Source organism: Pteropus vampyrus, unplaced genomic scaffold, assembly GCF_000151845.1.
Source record: "Pteropus vampyrus isolate Shadow unplaced genomic scaffold, Pvam_2.0 Scaffold528, whole genome shotgun sequence".
NCBI classification, from domain to species: Eukaryota; Metazoa; Chordata; class Mammalia; order Chiroptera; family Pteropodidae; genus Pteropus; species Pteropus vampyrus.
Window position 1 is genome coordinate 792,375 of NW_011889309.1, and position 7,789 is coordinate 800,163.

A 7,789-nucleotide genomic window follows, 5' to 3' on the forward strand; every position below is an offset into this window, starting at 1 on the left:
TTCCTACCCATGAAATAGCCAGGAATATATAGGCAATAGAATCAACTCTACTTGTTATATACTTTATTTTTTAAATTTATTTTAATTAAATTTTTGGTGACATTGGTTAATGAAGTCCAGTAAGTTTCAGGTGTACGGTTGAACAGTAAGGTATGTATAGATATATCTCTGTCTATTCATTTGCGTATTTTCTCTGCCAACTAGAATTTAAAGTTCATTGGAGGTAAGTAGACTATATTTTAATATTTCATATTATCTTCAAAGTCTCATATGCAGCTCTGTACAAAGTAAACATATGTTTATTTGAATCAATTTAAGAATAATTTACATGGATATTAACCTTTCATCAGATGTGTCATTAGAGAATATCTTCTCCCAATCAGTCAGTTGTCTTTTTGTTTTGTTGATGGTTTCCTTTGCTGTGCAATTTTTTTTTTTTAATTTGATGTAGTCCCATTTGTTTATTTTTTTCTTTTGTTTCCTTTGCCCAAGAAGATATATCTGAAAAGAAATTATTGTTAGCAATATCAGAGAGTTTACTGCTTATGTTTTCTTCTAGAAATTTTATGGTTTTGAGTCTTACATTTAAATCTTTAATACATTTGAGTCTATTGTATGCAGTATAAGAAAGTGGTCCAGTTTCTTTCTTTCTTTCTTTCTTTCTTTCTTTCTTTCTTTCTTTCTTTCTTTCTTTCTTTCTTTCTTTCTTTCTTTCTTTCTTTCTTTCTTTCTTTCTTCTTCTTCTTTTTTTTTTTGCATGCATCTGTCCAATTTTCCCAACATCATTTATTAAAGAGACTATCTTTACCCCATGGTATATTCTTGTCTCCTTTGTCATATATTAAGTGAGCATATAGGCATGGATTTATTTCTGGTGCCCAACAAGAGATGATTGGATAAAGAAGTTATGGTTCATATATACAATGAAATATTACCCAGCCATTAAAAAAATGAAATTCTACCATTTGCAATAACATGGATAGACCTAGAGGTTATTATACTGAGTTGAAATAAGTCAGACAAAGAAAGATAAATACCATATAATTTCACTTATATATGGAATCTAAGGAACAAAAAGAACAAATTAATCAAAAACCGACTCAGGAATATAGAGGAAAATTTGGTGACAGACAGAAAGGATGGGGGGTTAAGGGACTAGGAGAATGGGAGTGAAGGGTTAAAGAAGTACAAATTAGCAAATGACAGATGGTCACAGAGATGGGAAGCATGGCATAGGGAATGCAGTTATATTGGCTAGGTGGAGAGCCAGAGGAAAGAAGGAGCAATTAGGGGGAGGGGATTGCTTTATAAACTATAAAAATGTCTAACCAATGTACTGTATACTTGAAACTAATAAAATAAATAAATAAAATAAATTCAAAAAATTGAAAAAGAAAAGAATAATTTACATGGAGTGAATTTAAGTTAGGATATTTGCTCATCTTTTGAATTTAATCTCTACATGATGAGAACATATATGTTGTAATCCATCTGACCTGAGTTTAAATTCCAGGCTAAAAACCATTAATAATCTTTGGGTTCTTAAGCTACTTATCTTCTTTGAACTTTTATTTTCTTAAACATAGTGGAGACATTTTATCTACCTTTCTCTCTCTCTCTCTTTTTTTAAAGAACTATATGAGGATAGTAGTTTAAGTTTAGGTATCAGACACTCTGGGTTTGACTCTCATCTCTCTTTCTTACTTGGCATATCATCTTGAACAAGTTAGTTAACCTCTGTGATCCTCATTTTCTTCATCTGTGATTTGGAATCCATAATAGTATTTATCTCATGGAGCAGTTTGGATTAAATGAAATAATGCATGTAAAACTTAAAATGGCACTTCATACCTAGTAAGAATTCAATTAATGTCAATTATTACTGTAGAAAATCACCTATTATAGCCGACACCAGTGGGCTCAAATAAACTTTAGCTCTTTCTCCTATTAATTCTCATCTTTAAATGGTTGCCATTGACAGACACGTTGGCTAAAGGAACTTAATGCATAACTTTTCTGTATAAATGGAATTCTGACTCTTTTAACTATCTTAAATGGCACCAAGGTTTTTCTGAAGGAAAAGCTTTCTTGGGAAAATAATAAATATCTGGATTAAAAAAGATCTTACATTCTTAAAATATGGTGAGATGAAGATATTTTTAATTGAACATAGCCATTTTGTGATTTGATTTCCTCAGGATATGAATCAGAGAAAAAAAACTGAAATTTTGTCCCAGAAAAAAGGGCAGGATAGGCAGAGAATTTTTCACTGGTAAGACAATTTATACACTTATCCTTTTCATAATGAGTCATGGTCTATGATACATTTCATGGTAATGTCTATGAGTTTCCAAATCTGGAATTAGACATATCAGCCAAATAAGGCAGAGAAAAGAAAATGGACTTTTAATCTACCTAGTTACCATTCACAGAGTTCTAGAAGTGGAACTTTAAAAGAAGAATTATTCTAGCACTCCACTTTTAGTCATATCTTTAAATCCATTGAGAGAGAGAATTAGCTAATCACTGTTAAAATATCTTCAGCCGAGCAGCAGAGGAATGCAATCACTGGCTCTAGTGTCCTTTTAGAAGGAGTTTATTCTTTCTTCCTTATATCTTCCCCAAATCTTTATTTGCTTTTATATTGGCTGACCTAAGTTTATCTTAAAATGACATTATAAGCTTTAAAAAATATATTAATGCTTACCTCTTAGTCTTTCATTTTTTAATCAAGCAATTTTCATTTGTTTAAAAATTCTTCTAAGTCTAATTTTCCCATGCTTTAGGTCATTTTGGGTTACTATTCTGAGGTGTTCGTCAGCTATTCTAATAATAGAATAAAAAACACTAACACTTTTTAATAGTCATTTGGGTATCCCTGGGACCTACTGCCACTCAGAGTGCATTATATGTACCTAAATAAAATGTTAATTGATGATAAATATGGTCTCATATTTGTGTAGACTTTGTACTTTATGGAAAGCTTTAACTTTATCAAAAAACACTGTCTAAGCTACTCTTATTTTAACCTCTAACTGCCCCCCCCCAAAAAAATAATAATTTGCCTTTAGTTATAAAGCCAGCATGTGGCAAAGTGGAGACCTGAACTTAGGTCTCTAATTCTTAGTTACAAAAATGTATTGACTTAACCTGAACATTTAGTAAAGCTGAGCTGCTAGTGTTTGGAAAAATGTAACCCCTCCAAACTTAACCTCACACTCAGATAATGAAGAGAATAATAGAAGGGACATATACCAGTTCTAACGTATCTTTGTTTGGAAATATATTTGAACATCATTATTTTTTAATTGTAAAATGAAATTTTTTTTCATAGATAGCTTTTAGTCTTTTCTGACTGTGCATTTCAATTTCCATTGCCTTTGTGCAAACGTTTTTTTCACATGGTATCTCCACATTTTGTTCTGGGTATGAAATATTAATAGGATACAAAAGGGGACTTTTAAACTCTTTATTACCAATGTGTCTTTGTGACATCTTGGTGCCTTGATTGAATGGTGTTTGGTCAGTGTGAGGACTTTAGGAAACCTCGTGATAAAATCCTTGCTGCTCCAAGATTTATTTAGTATTGAAATCAATCATCTTTATTATTCTTTTTATTCATTTTGTTAAAACTTCAAAGTCAGCCAAAAGTTGGTATTAAATGATCTGGGACACAGGGTCTCTAGCATTAAGCTCCTCCTCAAAGGTAGGGGCTGTGTCAGAAATCTTAAGAAGAAGAAGATCCAGGTAGTGAGTGTCTCAGAGCATTGTGAAATCCGTTAAATTATGCTTCTAGAATATGATCAATCTACCATTTTCTTGTTAATCTGACACATAGTGCCCATAAAGAGTATTTCATAAATGTTAGTGCAAGGAGAAGTCCATCAAGTCATTGTTAGGTGCTAGATGACCTAAGAATTTACTGCATTTATTAGTGAAGGAAAACTGTATTCTAATGTTGCCTTGCTAAGGAAGTCAGTGTAAACTTATGAACAATTCTGACGATTTCTCTCATTTTGCTTCCTCAATGGTTCTCAAACCTAAGGAGGCATTAAAATCACCTGGAGGACTTCTTAAATCACAAATAGCTAGATACTACCCTCAAGATTCTGATTAAGTAGATCTTGGGTGGAGTGGGTTCCAAAAATTTGCAATTCTAATGACTTCTCAGGTGGTGCTAATGCTGTAGGTACAGAGACCACACACTGAGAATACTGTGCTACCTGATCACCCTTAATGTTGCCAAAGCTGGTAAAAAGAATATTCCATGGGCTGCTGCTCTTTTCTGAGACTGCTTTAATGAAACAGAACTTAACTAAGCCATCAAACCATAGACAGACATCTGCAGTCAGGGTGTCTATATAGAGCCATGACGAACACTAGAAAAAGAAAAACAGAATTGTTTTTTAAAAAAGAAATTTTCAACTCCTTTTTGACTTTGTAGAATACATTATTATGGTATTTTCAAAACTCCTTTTTGAGGCATCCAAAAATATATTGCTTGAATCTTTAAAAGCAAAAGAAGAAAGATATATCTCCATTTTCTCCCAGGATTTTTTTTTTTTTTATTCCATACTCTCTTTTCCAACAAATTAACCCTGTATTTAGATGTTCTATCCTCTTGCTTTATGATCTAATTAGATACTAGACAATAATCTTCTATCGTGCTATTTTAAATTGAGTCTTTATTTAGTACAAGCACAATGTTATCAATTCATGTTATATTCCTGAAAGCCTATTTAATTTAATTTAATGCAACTCAATCTAATATCCATTGAGTGACTTTGCATGCCAAGCACTATTCTAGATGCTTAGGAAAAGATATGACTCCAACCTACACAAATTCCTGCCCTTGCAGAGCCTACATTCTAGCAGAAATGGACAGTAAGCATAATACATAAATCAATATATTATATTCCTGGTAATAGATGCTATGAAAAGGAAGAGGAATAATAGAAGAATAATGAGATTTAGGACTTTAGGGGCTAGCAAGGGAGGGTTGTGTGTATTCTTGCAGTTTTAAATAGGGGTGTAATTTGAGCAAAGACCCGAGTCAAGTAAGCCTATAAACATGAATATATCTGTGTAAGAGTGCCAAGGGAGAGAGAGCCTTTCTAAAGACCAAAAGGTGGAAGCATACGTAGCATGTTTAGGGAACAGCAAAGTGGCCAGTGGGGCTAAAGCAAAATGTGCGAAGGGACTTTCATGGTGATGGACCTGTTCACTCTGAGCACCAGCACCGAGTAGGCTGCATGGGGAGCACAAGGGACTTACAGGGGACACTGAGTTGTTGAAGTGAGGGCCAAGGGCCAGAGGTGAGGCTCTCTCCCAGGCAGAAGTACTGGTAGTATCCATTGTTCCTATGTTGAACTCCACCCTCTCAACCCCCAGTGAGTGGACACAATGCTGCCATAGCTGAGATGTCATCAAACTGGATAACAAGTTTTTCCACTCAGAGGATTCCATGAAACTCCACCTCCCCCAACTCACAGCTACACCCAAGCCACATCCAGGTGTATCCTCAGCAAGTCAGGTGATCCTTGCTAAGCAGAGCCAAGACTCACACTAGTGGCAGTTGGCCTCAATTTCTTGTGTGGTTTCTTGAGTCAACTTTTAGCACAGTATCTTTGGATTGCTTGCTGAATCTTAATAGGTGGCCCTTGAGGGGCACAGGCTGGGACTAAACTTGGCCAGCAGCTGAAGCCCTCTCAAGACTGTGCCACTGGACACCTACTACATAAAGCTGCACTAATAAGACTGGGAGACTTAGGAGCTTTGCTTAGCACATAGAAATAGACACAGAAAGACAGTGAAAACAAGAAGTCAGAGAAGCAGAAACCAAATTAGAGAGCAGAACAGAGATGCAGGAATAATGGAGTCAAACAATCTAACAGATGCAGAGTTCAAAACACTGGTTGTAAAGATACTCAATGAACTTATGGGAAATGTAGATGAATTCAGTGACAAAAAGATAAAAGAACAAATGGAAATGGAAATTATGAAAGAGAACCAGTTAGAAATGAAGAACAGATTATCTGAGATGAAGAGTACATTAGATAGAAAAACAGAGTGGATAAAGAAGAGAATCAAACCATCAATATAAAGGATGGGGAAGCCGAGGACAGTCAATCAGAATGTCAAGAAAAAAGAAGCCAAGGCTATAATAATAATTTCAGGAGCCTATGGGACACTATTAAAGGTAAAAATATCCATTTCATAGGGATACCTGAAGGAAGACAAGATGTTGAACAGCTATTTGAAGAAATAATGAAGGAAAACTTCCCTAACCTGGTGAAGGAAATAGACATACAACCCCGGGAAGCTCAGAGAATCCCCAAAACCAGGAACCCAAAGAGGCTCACACCAAGACACATCATAATTCAAATGCCAAAGGTTAAATACAAAGAGAGAATCTTAAAAGCAGCAAGAGAAAAGCAGTTAGTTACCTTCAAGGGAGCACCCATAAAACTGGCAGCTGATTTCTCAAAAAAACTGTACAGGAGAGAAGGGCTTGACACAAAATATTCAAAATGATGAAAACCCAGTATCTATGACCAAGAATACTTTATCCAGCAAAGCTATTATTTAGAGTTTAAGGACAGATAAAGAGCTTCCCAGATAAAAATAAGCTAAAGGAATTTATCATCGATAAATTTCCAGTAGTACAGGAAACGTTGGAGGGACTTCTTTAAGAAAAAAAAAATGTATAAAAAACAGAAATAAAAAATGGTAATAGCTATATTCCTATCAATAAGTAACTCAATGGAAAAGAATTAAGAGTTCCAACCAAAAGATAGAGTGGCTGATTGGATAAGAAAACAAGACCCCTACGTGTACTGCCTACAAGAGACTCACTTCAGATTAAAGACACACACAGACTAAAAGGAAGGGAATGGCAAAAGATATTGCCTTGATGGACCTAGAGAGTATTGCACTGAATGAGAAAGATAGGGAAAAACAAATATCTCATGATTTCACATACATGTGGAATCTATTTATTTATTTATTTATTTATTTATTTATTTATTTATCTATTTATTATTTATGCGTACAGCACCTGGTCTTCCTATGTGGTCTCCCATCCAAGCACTAACCAGGCCCGACCCTGCTTAGCTTCTGAGATCAGACATCCGGCTTATTCAGGGTGGCATGGCCGTAGACCATGGACCCTGGCTCCACTGGGGCATGAACCCAGGACCTTCTGCATGTAAAGCAGACGTGCTAACCGCTACATCGTGGAACCATGTCCCATGTGAAACCTAAAGAACAAAATCAACAACTACAACAACAAAAAAGGAAATAAACTCATAGATACAGAGAATATTTTGAGGGCTACTAGATGGGAGGGGAGTTGTGGCGGACGGTAAATAAAGGCAAAGGGATAAAGAGGTACAAATGGATAGTTGCAGAATAGGCATGGAAATGTAGATGTAGAGTGTAACATGGGGAAGATGGTTAATAATGTTGTAATAATGTAAGGGATAAGAGGGGTGTTAGATTTAGTGGGGTGATTGCTTTGCGAGTTATGTGGATCTCTGATTACTAGATCATACAACTGAAACTTGTTAATAACACTTGTTATTTGTTGTCTTGGTATATTATCGTATGCCAACTATAACTGGAAAAAAAAATCTCATTGAATTGTACAATGTAAATATGAGCAACTAAGTGTTTATTATATTTCAATAAAGCTGGGGGGGAGAAAGACAAACATAAATAAATAAATAAATAAATAAATAAATAAATAAATAAATAAATAAAGCCAAACACAATATAAAAAATATACCAT

General features: G+C 34.8%; 1 pseudogene; it reads right to left on the reverse strand.

The window, feature by feature from the left end:
• Nucleotides 1–7,045: 7,045 nt before the first annotated feature.
• LOC111733131 lies at nt 7,046–7,161 on the reverse strand (annotated as a pseudogene).
• Between the last annotated feature and the right edge of the window lie 628 nt (nt 7,162–7,789).